Source organism: Magallana gigas, chromosome 5, assembly GCF_963853765.1.
Source record: "Magallana gigas chromosome 5, xbMagGiga1.1, whole genome shotgun sequence".
Taxonomy (NCBI): Eukaryota; Metazoa; Mollusca; class Bivalvia; order Ostreida; family Ostreidae; genus Magallana; species Magallana gigas.
In genome coordinates this window covers 7037844-7053542 of record NC_088857.1, presented here as the reverse complement: position 1 = coordinate 7053542, position 15699 = coordinate 7037844, and the positions used below count along the sequence as shown (strand labels likewise).

At 33.8% G+C, this 15699-nt stretch overlaps 1 protein-coding gene and 1 long non-coding RNA gene across 5 annotated transcripts in view; both read left to right on the top strand.

Moving 5' to 3' along the window:
* Nucleotides 1-15699, top strand: part of LOC105317487 (coadhesin) — a 36116-nt gene that overhangs the window by 3490 nt on the left and 16927 nt on the right. The gene's annotated exons all lie outside the window — the stretch shown is intronic.
* On the top strand, nucleotides 2146-15097 carry LOC136269509 (uncharacterized). 2 transcript variants are annotated; one of them, XR_010713944.1, is made up of 6 exons: nucleotides 2146-2304; nucleotides 4639-4896; nucleotides 4987-5125; nucleotides 5243-5408; nucleotides 5829-5906; nucleotides 14016-15097. It is a non-coding gene; the product is annotated as an uncharacterized lncRNA (long non-coding RNA). The 2 variants fall into 2 exon arrangements; XR_010713943.1 differs by having other exon boundaries at nucleotides 2148-2304; nucleotides 5829-5893.

The window sequence follows — 15699 nt, the reverse complement described above, 5'->3', positions numbered from 1 at the left end:
ACTTGGGTAAGTACTGAATATATTTTCTTATTAGCAGTAATTAGTAGGTCATATTTATAAAAATATGACGAGGAAGCAAAGATTATCGAACTAAAAGTACAATTAAGAAAAAATGGCGGACGCTCTTAGGCTGAAACGTCAAACGGCTGCCTTTTGACCATGCACCGATTCGTAATGCTGAAATGTCAAATGGCTGCCATGCACCGATTCGGAATGCAAGTGTCATTCTTCAGCTGTACAGTACATGGGGTACTACAAGTCTGCGAGTTCAGAAAACTTGTCTTGAGCGGTTAGATTACTTTTTTGTTCGTTTGCATACATAAAAATGTATTGTTTACAGGTGCAAGTAGAGAGTCCCCCAATACTCAACCCCGGGACTTGTTGAACATTTCTTCCTTAAATTATATTTGTTATGCACTAATTTGTATGACCGGATTGATTAAAGATCGTTTGCTTATCACTTCCCTGCCATGTATACAAACTGGTGTTCACTGGGGGATAGTAACCTAGCCTGGAGGCATATATTTAAGTATTGAATCCTTATTTTTTGAAAGATATAGTCTCATAACTGCAACGGTGTGTGCATACAAATTGAATAACGCGCGTTAGCGCGTTATGAAAATTTGTTTGCACACACCGTTGCAGTTATGAGACTATATCTTTCAAAAAATAAGGATTTAATGCTTATATTTACATTTTTTTACCTTCTTGTCTTGTACGCAAATGGGAATTATACCTCAAAATTACTGTATTATCCTATGGATAAGTTCAAATTAATGGAAGAGCCACAGTAACAGCCACAAGCGTGATCTTTGATTTTTGCTTGTGACGTTGTATTTATCAACGTTAAACGTTTGTGACGTCACAATTAAAACTCGTGATTTAACCTATTAGTACCCTGTCTGTGTTATTGTGCTATATCTGCAGTAGCTTTACATGCAAAATATATGTGGAATGTAAATATACGGTAGCACATGCAACCCTGTGTCTTTGTTGTTGATCGAGTGTAAAGTAGTATATAATACTGTATATGAAATACTGTATATGAAATAGTTCACCGGAGATTTCATTTCACCCGCTAATGTTACGGTCCATCTATCATCAGTGTAATTACATGTATTCCTTAAGATTTGGATATATCCTACCGTATTGCTTAAACAATAATAATTTATATATGTGCTTAATCATGATAATCGTTCACACCTCTGTGTGACTTTTATATTGTGTATATAATGAGTCAACCTCTCGAAGACTGCGGGCATGAGTAGCACGTGCCGAGAGTTCAACTGTGTATAAACAAAGTAGGCCCAACCCAGACTGATTTCAGAGACACCTGGTTTAGATTTCATTGAGAGTTTTATTTTGAATCTACAGAAAAAAACTTGTAGATGTGTTCTATTATAAAAAGAAATCAGCTTTTTATTTCTACCCGTCGATATTTTTTCCTCCTTTAATTACAGACCCTGAAACGTACTACTACACCCAAAAAGCGTGGAGAAGGCTTAAATAGGCTTTGCCTGCTGCCCAATCCTATTATGTAAATATTATTTTGCATAATAAAATATGTTCAAATCCCAAAAAGCGTGCGACTTTCGTGCGAGAAACGTTTCGTGTTTAATTTAGCACCATTACGGAGATCCTGTGGAATTGTAGCCCTCTTCAGTAAACATCAGATATAAAAATCGGAGAGGGCTACATTATTGCTGCTAGATACATGAATAACACTTTTTCTATACACTTTTTCATACAGGAAGCATTATGATATCATATCATGTGAAAAAAAGACCATACAGTGCGAGTAACATTTATCATATCGTACAAAAAGCAAACCGTGCTATGCTAGGAACGTATTGTAAAAACTGTATAGCGTGTGAGAAGCATGTGAGAAACATACAGCTGGTATAGTAGTGTGTTTCAGGTTTTTATTTGTATGAAGAAAAAAAAATTATTACCTCCTCTCTCCCCCCCCCCCCTCCCCCCCCCCAAGACTCACGTTGTGGGATCCTTAGGTGGTTTATGGGTCATCTATATTTTGACCCATAAACCATGTAGTTCAAAATTTACAGGGAGGTTGAAAATGGTATTATTAACATAAAAAACAAAAAAAAATGTTTTTTTGACCCACACGGATATATTGAGAAATGTCCCACAACTCAAAATCTATTTTTAGAACATCGCGTCAAAGCTACTAGTTTTGAACATTTTGTCTATCTATAAACATCCAGCGGGGTGTCCCACAAAACGGTTTTGTGATGCACGCAATGCATTGTTGGATATCAATGGCGGAGTACAGCAGTAACTTGGGTAAGTACTGAATATATTTTCTTATTAGCAGTAATTAGTAGGTCATATTTATAAAAATATGACGAGGAAGCAAAGATTATCGAACTAAAAGTACAATTAAGAAAAAATGGCGGACGCTCTTAGGCTGAAACGTCAAACGGCTGCCTTTTGACCATGCACCGATTCGTAATGCTGAAATGTCAAATGGCTGCCATGCACCGATTCGGAATGCAAGTGTCATTCTTCAGCTGTACAGTACATGGGGTACTACAAGTCTGCGAGTTCAGAAAACTTGTCTTGAGCGGTTAGATTACTTTTTTGTTCGTTTGCATACATAAAAATGTATTGTTTACAGGTGCAAGTAGAGAGTCCCCCAATACTCAACCCCGGGACTTGTTGAACATTTCTTCCTTAAATTATATTTGTTATGCACTAATTTGTACGACCGGATTGATTAAAGATCGTTTGCTTATCACTTCCCTGCCATGTATACAAACTGGTGTTCACTGGGGGATAGTAACCTAGCCTGGAGGCATATATTTAAGTATTGAATCCTTATTTTTTGAAAGATATAGTCTCATAACTGCAACGGTGTGTGCATACAAATTGAATAACGCGCGTTAGCGCGTTATGAAAATTTGTTTGCACACACCGTTGCAGTTATGAGACTATATCTTTCAAAAAATAAGGATTTAATGCTTATATTTACATTTTTTTACCTTCTTGTCTTGTACGCAAATGGGAATTATACCTCAAAATTACTGTATTATCCTATGGATAAGTTCAAATTAATGGAAGAGCCACAGTAACAGCCACAAGCGTGATCTTTGATTTTTGCTTGTGACGTTGTATTTATCAACGTTAAACGTTTGTGACGTCACAATTAAAACTCGTGATTTAACCTATTAGTACCCTGTCTGTGTTATTGTGCTATATCTGCAGTAGCTTTACATGCAAAATATATGTGGAATGTAAATATACAGTAGCACATGCAACCCTGTGTCTTTGTTGTTGATCGAGTGTAAAGTAGTATATAATACTGTATATGAAATACTGTATATGAAATAGTTCACCGGAGATTTCATTTCACCCGCTAATGTTACGGTCCATCTATCATCAGTGTAATTACATGTATTCCTTAAGATTTGGATATATCCTACCGTATTGCTTAAACAATAATAATTTATATATGTGCTTAATCATGATAATCGTTCACACCTCTGTGTGACTTTTATATTGTGTATATAATGAGTCAACCTCTCGAAGACTGCGGGCATGAGTAGCACGTGCCGAGAGTTCAACTGTGTATAAACAAAGTAGGCCCAACCCAGACTGATTTCAGAGACACCTGGTTTAGATTTCATTGAGAGTTTTATTTTGAATCTACAGAAAAAAACTTGTAGATGTGTTCTATTATAAAAAGAAATCAGCTTTTTATTTCTACCCGTCGATATTTTTTCCTCCTTTAATTACAGACCCTGAAACGTACTACTACACCCAAAAAGCGTGGAGAAGGCTTAAATAGGCTTTGCCTGCTGCCCAATCCTATTATGTAAATATTATTTTGCATAATAAAATATGTTCAAATCCCAAAAAGCGTGCGACTTTCGTGCGAGAAACGTTTCGTGTTTAATTTAGCACCATTACGGAGATCCTGTGGAATTGTAGCCCTCTTCAGTAAACATCAGATATAAAAATCGGAGAGGGCTACATTATTGCTGCTAGATACATGAATAACACTTTTTCTATACACTTTTTCATACAGGAAGCATTATGATATCATATCATGTGAAAAAAAGACCATACAGTGCGAGTAACATTTATCATATCGTACAAAAAGCAAACCGTGCTATGCTAGGAACGTATTGTAAAAACTGTATAGCGTGTGAGAAGCATGTGAGAAACATACAGCTGGTATAGTAGTGTGTTTCAGGTTTTTATTTGTATGAAGAAAAAAAAATTATTACCTCCTCTCTCCCCCCCCCTCCCCCTCCCCCCCCCCCCTCCCCCCCCAAGAGCGTGCATGGGGAAAGGAATATTTTGATCTAAAGAGGTTTTATGAAGATAAATATTATTTGTTATTTTTAATTACATGTATATTCTAAATAATGCATCCCCCCCCCCCCCAAATATTTCATTTCATTTTGCGAGGGGATGCTCTGCTTTGCGGTGCCCTTGTATTTTTTAAAAATACATTGTGATTCATATATCGTTACCACTATATTGTGAAATGTATTGTTGTTTCATAACACATGCATTGTTCATATAACCATAATATTTCATCATATGAATGCTTATGTTTATATGTAACTTAAGACTTTTTATCTAAGTATTGTTTTCATTATTATTTTACAGCATTGATAAGTATGAATCTTCCAAAAGCTTGGAAAGCACATTATTTAATGATGCAACCTCAGACAAGCCCAAAAATAATGCTGTTATGAAATTAATGTTGAACAACTACCCATGGAAGCTTTGACTCTTTGCATGGAGGGATATTGATAGACAGTAGGAGATTAGATATGACTTTGGACTCTGTTGCAGCACTGTGATGCACGTTCCATAGATTCTTCTGAACACTGCACTGATTCATCAGCTGTCAGACATGAACAGGTATTTTTCATTAACTACATTACTTTTTTCAACACATGATTTACAAGCTTAACTCTAATTACAATGAAATCTTTTTCAAATTTATAACAGAGAGCATTCTAGAGAGTGACACAATGGTAACTCATGTAGATGTTCCACTAACTAGTTAAGATGGGCTCTTAACTGATACTACAGTCTACTCAGGACCATGTAACTTCACATGTTCAACAGCTTTGGCATTTTACTACAGGTATTACCTTAAGTTACTCTTTCTGAAATATAGGGGAACATTTCAGTAACTACAGTAGACCTGTAGTAACTAAGTAACTAAAATTTCATTGACAATTATTCTTTGCCTGTACTCTAGGGAGGAATTTGAAGGCAAATCCTGTTGAAGCACACCCAGATGTTCCACAGATTCTGCAGAACAGTGAAGATCTGTTGCAGCACATAATTACCGTATATACTTGTTCAACAGATTCAACAGGTCATAAAGGACCATGTTGCAGAATATGTTCAACAGCCTTGCATAGGTATTTTTATTACACAAATACATGTATTCTGAATGATAGGGAATTTTTGTCAAGGCAGGACTTCACTAGAATATCATTGTTCTTTGTATACTATAGGGAGCATTTTGGAAGCGGCAGTTTTGCATATACCGCATAGTTTAGTGCTAGGATCTTTTTAAGAGCACTCGATTGGCGCAACAATTTTTGGACTATTTTTATCTCCTTAATAAGAAGACCTATGTATAAAGATAGAGAAAAGTAATAAGATTTTAAAGCTGAAATATTTAGATTTTTTTCTTTTGTAAATGATAGTTTATAACTAGACAAATCATATCAAAAAAATTAAAGAAGATATGATGGTTAATTTATTAACCACCCAGCCTCCTTAAAGGATGCCATCCGAGTACTAATTAATCACCAAATCATTTTATTTCTTTTCAGAATATGAGATAGAAGCTTGTAATGGTTGTAGCATCAGCATTGTCTGGAAGGAACTATCAGTGAAGGTAATACATGCAGGTACATTATTTGAGGGTCCTCAACACCTGTTAAAAGTTCTGCATACAAGCCCATTTTCTTAATTAAAGATATTGATTTTTACCATGTGTTTTGACTTAAAAATTACCCCCCCCCCCCACCCCCTTATAATCAGTTTTTTAAGGGGGGACTTTAAATTTCATTTCTCTTCATTAAAATAAATGCTCCTCCAGTATTCACACTCAGAACCTGTGGGTTGGTAGACTGAGGGTAAACCCATAGCTGCACAGAGATATTTAAAACACCAATTATTGGCGATATAAACTGTTTCACATCGCGTGGAAATTGCCATGATGTGACGTATTGTCTTAAAAGTAGAAGTCACAGGGTGTCGAGGATTCTTAATTTCGTTATTGTTTTAGTTATATTTTGTCACCACTTTTTAATCAGCCTTTATCCTTAACTTTGACAATGACAGCTTTTTCTCTGAAATGGAATTGTTTGTTCTGACATTTTCCCTGTAGATTGTTCATGATTTTTTTTGTGTCTTTGTGACATTGTGTATATGCAAACTTATAACTGTGTGATTGCTCATGGTTTTTGGGTCACTGTCAAATATATGTATTTGTGTCTGTTCATAGATTAAACGTGGGTCATTGTCATATATATATATGTTTGTGTCTGTTCATGGATTGTGGGTCATTGTCATATATATATAAATATATATATATATACCGGTATATGTTTGTGTCTGTTCGTGGATTAAATGGGGGTCATTGTCATATATACATGTTTGTGTCTGTTCATGGATTGTGGGTCATTTTCATATATGTGTCTGTTCATGGATTAAATGCAGGTCATTGTCACACATACATGTTTGTGTCTGTTCATGGATTGTAGGTCATTGTCATATATATATACTATATATACCAGGGTTGTCCAAATATGTTCGTGGACAATAGCATTTTTATCATTTTAAATGGGTTAATTTATTCATATTATATATCTAAATCTTTGTCATAAAATTTCAGATCAAACCAAAGTGGTCTTTATTGTTTTCTATAGAAATAAAGTAAAATTTTAATGTATCAAAGGCTCGCAGAAAGTATGCACGTCCCAGCGCAAAAATTGTCCAAACTTTGTAATTGAGTTTTTAGATATGTATATTTACTGTTTTCATAATCTTCTATTGTGATGTAGTCTGTATTGTGTACATTATTTTCATACATCATTTAAAAATATTTTCAAACCAGCAGAGGACATTTAAAAGATATTACGGCAAGAATATGTCTTTTAAAAGGCATGAAAAAGCAACTTCATCTGACCGCTGGCAATAAAAAAATTGTGTCAACTGAAGTAAAAAACTGAAATGAATGAAACGATTAAGGAAACTTATCCACAAGTGGCACAAGTGATATGTTGATGGAATATGCGATTGTACCTTCTGACCAAACGGTGAATGCGGCATATTACTCTCAATAAACCCAGTACTACGTCATTATAATTTAACGTCATACTGGGCTGTGCGGCCTGTATAGGCAATGTATATACATTCATAACTCCATTACAAAAATATACATTATTATGCTCTTTATTACAATATTATAATACCTTCCTGAAAATGGCGCTTCTATTTTGAATAAAATTACATGTGTCCACGAACTTTTCGGACAACCCTCGTATATATATACGTTTGTGTCTGTTCATGGATTGTGGGTCACTGTCATAGAGTTTTTGTTCTGCAATTTTTTCTGTGGATTGTTCATGGGTTTTTGTGTCTTTGAGTTTAGACATTTGTGCATATGCATGCATACATATTTAGTCAAAGATATATATGTGAATGCTCATGGTTTTTGGGTTGCTCTCATATCTACATGTATGTGTCTGTTCATGGGATGTGGATCACTGTCATGGATTGGTTGTTCTAACATTTTTCCTGTAGTTTGTTCACGCCTATTTTGTGTCTTTGACTTTAGAAATTTGTGTAAGTGCAAATATATATGTGAATGCTAATGATTTTTGGGTTGCTGTCATATATACATGCTTTTGTCTGTTCATGGGATGTGGGTCATTGTAACAGATTGTTTGTTCATGAGGTTTTAGTGTCTTTCTACATAACGCCTCAACTACCTTATGTGGATGATGATGATACTTCAACATTAATTTACATGATGATACTTCAACATCACATGCTGAAACTTTAACATTACATGCTGATACTTTGTCTTTATATGATGATAGTTCTTTGTTACATGCTGATACTTCTTCATTATGTGATGGTACTTCACTCTGCAGTGATTCTAAAAATAGGGAAGGGTCATCTTGAGATTGAAATACATTAAAATTCAGAACTCATTGATGCCTGACAAGTTTTTAACACAGGGCTTTTTCTCTGTTTCGGAGATTGATCAGATATTACTAAGGTCCACTGAGACTAGTTTAGATCAAGATACTCAACAAATAATACCACTTGATTATGTGTTGTCCTTTAACAGAGTCATTTTATATTTAAAGAAAGCCTGCTTGGGAAAACCATTGTCGCTCCCCATCAGTGCATACAAATCAGGGGGTTCGAGGTACCCCAGGGGATTTTTTGTCCAAAAATGTGCATTCTGAAGTGAACCCAAGTTTATGGCGCTTGGTCAAAGTGGACCGCTAAAAGTATTCATAGCACCTAAACAAAGACTTCTGTCATTCAGGTTACATCAGATTTATGAGTGGGCTTTCCCTGGAGATCCACGTAAAGGAGTGGACAATGTAAGCACTAATTTTTTTCAACAGTACAGTTACTGCTAAAATCAGTTTCAACAGCGCACGTAGTCCCTAGCATCTGACTTCATGTAAGATATTGCAATCTGGAGGACGCAATGTTCTATCCTTTGTATGTAGTTTTACAATAATTTTATGAAAATGGAAATTCGATCATATGTAGATCAATAGATGAAATATTGTAAAATACGGGATCCCCCCCCCCCCCCCCATTCCCTATTTTATATTTACTTGTTGACTTGTGATTGAGGGGTAGGACTGCCACTACCACCACCAACCCCCCCTCCCCCCCCCCCCCTTAAATAAAAGATAGTTTGTGAGAAGCGCTGGGATCTAATGGATGATTGCTCATGCTCTGATTTCCTTAAGACAGAAAGTAAAATTGCTATTTAATGGCGTAGAATGCCCAATCCAAAGGGGGTAAAATAAATTTGAAGGCGCCTGCCTGCAGAATTAAAACAATCAACCTACAACATAAAACATACTCATAAAATTGGCATCCAATTTGAAGGCGCCTAAACAAAGACGAGTTACAATAAGGGGACTATGGAGTTGTTTGACACACAGAGATTTCGGCGCAAGTTCCAACAAATGTAATCAAAAGTGATGGTGCCCCCATTCCCTCCAGCATCCAGTTTCAGCTGAATGGCACAAGCCCTAGTATTGGGAATATAAGTTTTGATAATAACCAATGGGGTGTCCATATTTATATAAGGAAATAAGCATAAAAGAAGCTTGTTTAAATTGTTGGGTACAATGTAGCTTGAATTTAGTCTATTCTCTCCTTAGTAATATCCCTGAGTTTTATCGAATCACGATCCTGCTGCTTATAGCGAATTTAGAATCACCGCATACTGTAATACCATCATTTTATGAAATATCAGCATGTATTAGTGAAAGCATATAGTGAATACTAGGTATAATCATATAATAAAAAATTATCAGCATGTAATGTTATACTATCAGCATGTAATGATAATTGATAAATTATCATATAATGAAGAAGTATCAGCATGTAAAGTTCACTTGATGTATCAGCATGTAATGTTGATCGATGATCAGCATGAAATGTTGAACTATCAGCATATTATGGGCATTATCTACATAAGGCAGTTGAGGTGTTCCATTTCTTTGAGTTTTATTTGTGTTTGCATGTATATATATGTGAATGCTTATAGTTCTGAGGTTGCTGTAGTAATACATCTTTGTGTCTGTTCATGGATTGTGGTTCACTGTCATATATACATGTTTGTGTCTGTTCATGGATTGTGTATCACTGTCATATATATACATGCTTGTGTCTGTTCATGGATTGTGGGTCACTATCGTAGGTTAATTGTTGTATTATTTCTCCTGTACCAGGTAGTTTGTTCATGACTTTTTTGTGTCTTTGAGTTTATACATTTGTATATATGCAAATATTTTAAAGGGGCACTGTCATGATTTTGGTCAAATTTTGTTTTTCTGTTTTCATTATTTACAATGCTTTAGGATATATTTCTAATGATCAAATGAAATTTGAGAGTCAGTCATTGAGTTACAAGCAAGATACAGAGCTCACAATTCTTTGTCATGTGAACCAGGATTGTGCCCTATTTTTTTATTTACATAGGTTCAATATACAAGCCTTTTTCAAGCTGATTTGTCTATCATTTTATTCATTTTAAGAATAAAAAAACAGTTCCTAACATTTAATACATTCATTTTAGGTCTATAACTGGAATTTTTGCTTCAACATTCAAAATTAAAACAAAAGATTTGTTTACATAGCAAAGTAATTTCTTATTTAATTTATGTCTCAAGCATTTTGATATTAGTATGATAGAATGCTGGAGAAAATTGTATCTAATTTGTTTGATGAATTATTGAACTGTATATACATGTTTGTGTCTGTTCATGGATTGTGGGTCATTGTCATGTATATACATGTTTGTATCTGTTCATGGATTGTGGGTCATTGTCGTATATTTACATCTACAAACTTTAAGTATAATTTCCTCAATTTCTTACGAAAGGTTATAGTTAATTCATAGCTCTATAGAAACAGCCAGACTGAAATCTACACGCCCCATTTAACTATTGGTCGAAATCTACAGCGGCTGAAAGTGACAGGACTGAAATTAACACGCCCTGTTTATCGATTGATCTGAACCTACAGCGACCTAAGTAAAATCACAGACTGCATGAAATAATCTTGATGATGTCAGACTGAAAGTCTCACAGGAGACGATTTGGCTGTTTTTTTTAGCTAACGTACATGTGTACGTTAACAGTAATTTAGTAAATTTTACTAACTTTTCATAATCAATTTATTAATTAGTTAAAGAAAGATGTTAATATAAATAATAAAATGCTTTCTTTGATGATTCATGCAGGTTATGAAGGTAGCGATCATTGCAGGAAAAATTTACATAACCCGCTAATGCTGGTTATTTAGCGGGTTATGTATTTTTCCTGCAATGTCACTACCTTCATATCCCGAATGAATCACTATAGAAAGCATTTTATTGTTTAAATATGTTACATGTTGGCGTCGATCTGTTCATGGATTGTGGGTCATTGTTGTAGATTTCTTATTTTAACATTTTTCAGTTGATTGTTCATGAGTTTTTATGTTTTTGAGTTTACTGATCAATAAATATTTGCTTTAACGGCGTATTGAACAACATGTAACTTCCAAGTAAAATGACTTGCTTATGGAAAGGAACGATATGATTAACATAATAGGATACACAGAAAAACCGTGAAGTTAAATGATAAACTTTCTAGGATTAACACTCGGTACTACTGGATTTGTGCATGATGATAGATCTGTATGCTTGATCAATAGGTCTGATAAATGATATGATAGTATAAGATTGTAAAAAATATTGATGCGGGTACCATATATATATGTTTGTATCAGTGTTCATGGATTGTGGGTCACTATCATATATTGTTTGTTTAAACATTTTTCATGTTATTTGTTTATGTGTTTTTTGTGTCTTCAAGTTTAGTCAATTGTGTATATGCATTCATACATATTGAGTTCAGACATTTGTAAATTCAAAGATATATATGTGAATGCTCATTGCTTTTGGAGTGCTGTCATATATATAAATGTTTTTGTCTGTTCATGGGATGTGGGTCACTCTCATAGAATGTTTGCTCAAACATTTTTCTTGTGACTTTGAGTTAGATATTTTATCTTTATGTTAATTTTTGGTTCTCTGTTATACTGTACCCGCAATGAATTTAACATGATAATAAAATGATAGGATAGAAACCACGCACGATATGATAGGATTGACGCATGTTATACATGTACATTGAAAAGTGTACATGCAAGATACGATAGGAATGATACACCAGAGGAAAGGATAAATGATGTTCATGATAAACATATAATATTAGCTCTAAATGATCTTCAAAATTAATGTGATAAATTAATGGCATAGTTTGATAAAAAAATGTACAAATTAAGATACTTGCAGAAATCTTTTTATTAACAATTGCCTAGTTGTTAATCCTAGCTGCTTCATCTAAAGGGTATACAAAAATGACTTATTGGCCTACATGATTAATAAATTATCTGTATTTCTACATTTTTTTCATTACCGAACATCCCAGCCAAACACTACTAACATCTCATCCCAACATCGAATCCTGTGGAAAATAACAGGTTCAATAAAAATTCAACTGTTGTTTTTGATAAACATGTAAAATCCATACAATAACAAATTATATACAAATTACATGTAATGTTTACGCAGTTATAAACTCTAGTACATATGATTAAATGTAATACTATGAGCATTTAGTCTAGAAAAAAATGTTACTGTAACCATGTTCCTATAAAGATCTTCAATTGTTCACATTAATCTTTTATTTCCATTACTTACATATAATATGATTAATATGTAATTTCTAATTTGATTTTTGTCACAAGAGTTTTGATATTAGTATGATAGAATGCTGGAGAAAATTTTACCTAATTTGTTTGATGAACTATTGTACTGTTAAAAAAAATGTTGGTGTCTGTTCATGGATTGTGGGTCATTGTCTTGTATATACATGTTTGGGTCTGTTTATGGATTGTGGGACATTGTCATGTATATGTATACCTGTTTGTGTCTGTTCATGAATTGTGGGTTATCATCATATATTTCTTATTCTAACATTTTTTCAGTTGATTGTTCATGAGTTTCTGTGTCTTTGAGTTTACTTAATTGACATTTGTATACTGGATATATGCGTCCATACATATTGAGTTTGTACATATGTACAATGAAAAATATGTATGGGAATGCTTGTGGTTTTTGAATCTCTTTCATGTATAAATGTTTGTGTCTATTCATGAATTGTAGGTCACTGTCAGAGATTATTTGTTCTAACATTTTTCCTATAGTTTATTACTGTGTCTTTGAGTTTAGTTATCTGTTTATTTGCAAACATAATTACCAGGTACATGGGATGTTGGTCACTGTCATAGATTGTTTGCTCAAATATTTTTGCAGTGGGTTGTTTATGAGTTTTTTGTGTCTTTGAGGTCAGATATTTGACTGTTCATATGCGTACATATATATATTGCAAGTTTAGACATATGTTTATATGCAAATATTTGCATTTCCATTGTTCTTTCCCACTGTAAGCCCATACGGAGGAGCTGCAATTATTTCTCTATAATCGCAATTGCTCTGTCAGTATACTATGACGTCATAAAGGTGTAACGTTATATATACTTTTCCATGACGTTATAGATTTAAACCACTATACAATACATCATGTGTTTTTTCCAACTCCATTAAAATTGACGTATTTACATGTAATATTAAAACATGTTTTTGATAACATTTTAAAGGAATTACTGTTATAACATATCATTGATTCTGTTAACAAATCTATGTGAATTAAAAAGATACATTACAAAGTCTGAATGTTTACTTTTGATGTAATAGCTAAATGTCAAGGTCTAGGCTAATACAGGGTATTTGCGAGTGGTAAAATGCAAATATAAGTAATAAACAACGATTATTTAGTGAACATGGCGTTATGAATAGCAACTGCTCTGCTGGCATATTTTCCATTATGCGCTAGCGTGCATCATGGAATATGCCAACAGAGCAATTGCTATTCATAACGCCATGTTCACTAAATAACGTTGTTTATTTCTTAAATATATACATTGATATGTGATCGCAGATAATTTTTTAGTTTTTAAACATTAAAGCATTATTACTTGAAAGATGTGGTCACAATTTACTGCAGCATAGTGTGTATACATACAAATTGAATACCAAGCACTAGCATGTTATGAAAATGTGTTGCGTACACTATTATTTTAACTTACATGTACAATTGTAGAATTTAATTCACTGAACCTTTCTTATATTTGATTCACAGATTCTATTGAAGAACACAAGGATTATGTCCCAAGTGGTATAGAATCAGTGGATAAACCATCATGCACCACATTACCATCAAAGAAAAAATGGACAATGGAATAGGACATTTGAATTTTATATGGACTTTAAAGATTAAAGTGTACCAAGAGAGGCAGAAGCACTGAAAGTAAAAAAACAATTGCAAATTTCTTGCTGATAGAAGTATTCATCAGAAAAAGAGTAAAATGCAACATATGCTGAGACTTAATCAGCAGATACGAAAGCTGATTCCAATGAGCCCCCGTTAAACGTAATGGCGGAAGATGAGGATGCAAATTTAGGACGTTTGGTCTTGCAGTAACAAATGATTCTGTAATAAACCCTTTAAATTTAAACAGTAATTGGAAGATTATCTCCTCATGAAATACCCTGGACTTATTTATAAACAAGAGTCGTCTATATGCTTCATGTTTTAGATTGAAGATTGAATGTGTATGTGTTATATCTGTATTACTCTCTCTGCTTCCCATCTGCAACATGTGTACCTGTGGTGTAACCTCATGGTTTAGTTTTTATTCGTTTTAAAATCTTAATATCAGCAATAAGATGTTGTAATTTCTTATGTGTTACTTTTATGTTTAAGGTCAAGTGAACATGATTGAAATATGTATTGCATATATTTTAAAAGTATATTACAATGTAATTTAGAATACTTAACGTTTTTAAAAAAGGACAATCATATTAATATATAATATTTACATGTAGTGTATATTTCCCCTTATGTTTGCAGAGGACATCTGTGACGTTCAATTTCTCATGACACCTGTGGGTTTTAGCTCTGCTGGCCATAGACCAGAAGAGTGTATGCGATGATCTGTTTGTGTAGCTTTCTGTTTGTCTCTCTGTGAACAATTTTCAAATGCTACTACTATTACAGCTATCAAGAATGTTCACATATATATACATGTCTTGTGTTTGAAATCATGCATGACACATTTTTCTAACTTTGAGAAATAGAATATATAATCTTTAACTGACAAAAGTGTTCCCTTATTAATATTGTTTTACCTCTGCAAATAAAGGTATCATGGTATAAAGGATTTACCTTGTCTGTCTGTTAATCTGTGTCTACATTACAAGTGTTGAGGATGGATTGCTATGCCATAGCAATATTTTTGGTGGGGGTTATGCATTTGCTGCTGCCTTTATTTGACACAGAGATGGTCATGGTCATGTAGGGATTCGTCATGACCTAGACGTGGTAGTACATTGACAAGGTGACAAGGAAAATAATGATTTGGGGTATTACCCTAATACAAAGTCACAAGGAAAAGCGTATAGGACATTTTGATGTGGCCTAAGCTATAACCGAGATAAGTTGTTCACACCTTAATTTTTACAAGTAGTTTCAAACCAATGGCATTTGACACTTTAGGCGTCAATGATTTTAGTGAAGAGGTTTTCTGGTCTGTTACCATATTCTCTTTGAAGATAATTATAGAAACCAAACTTAGAAAACAATGTATTTGAAGACATTTTATTTTTTTATCTTTGACACCGGTTAAGGACAATGTTTTGATCTATGTTCATCTTATCAAAAGGGGTACACAGACCAAACTTCTTCCTGAGATGCATTAACATATACTAGTATATGATCATTTCAAAGCATGCTTTGCATGCTGCTTCTGACTTAAATTACATAA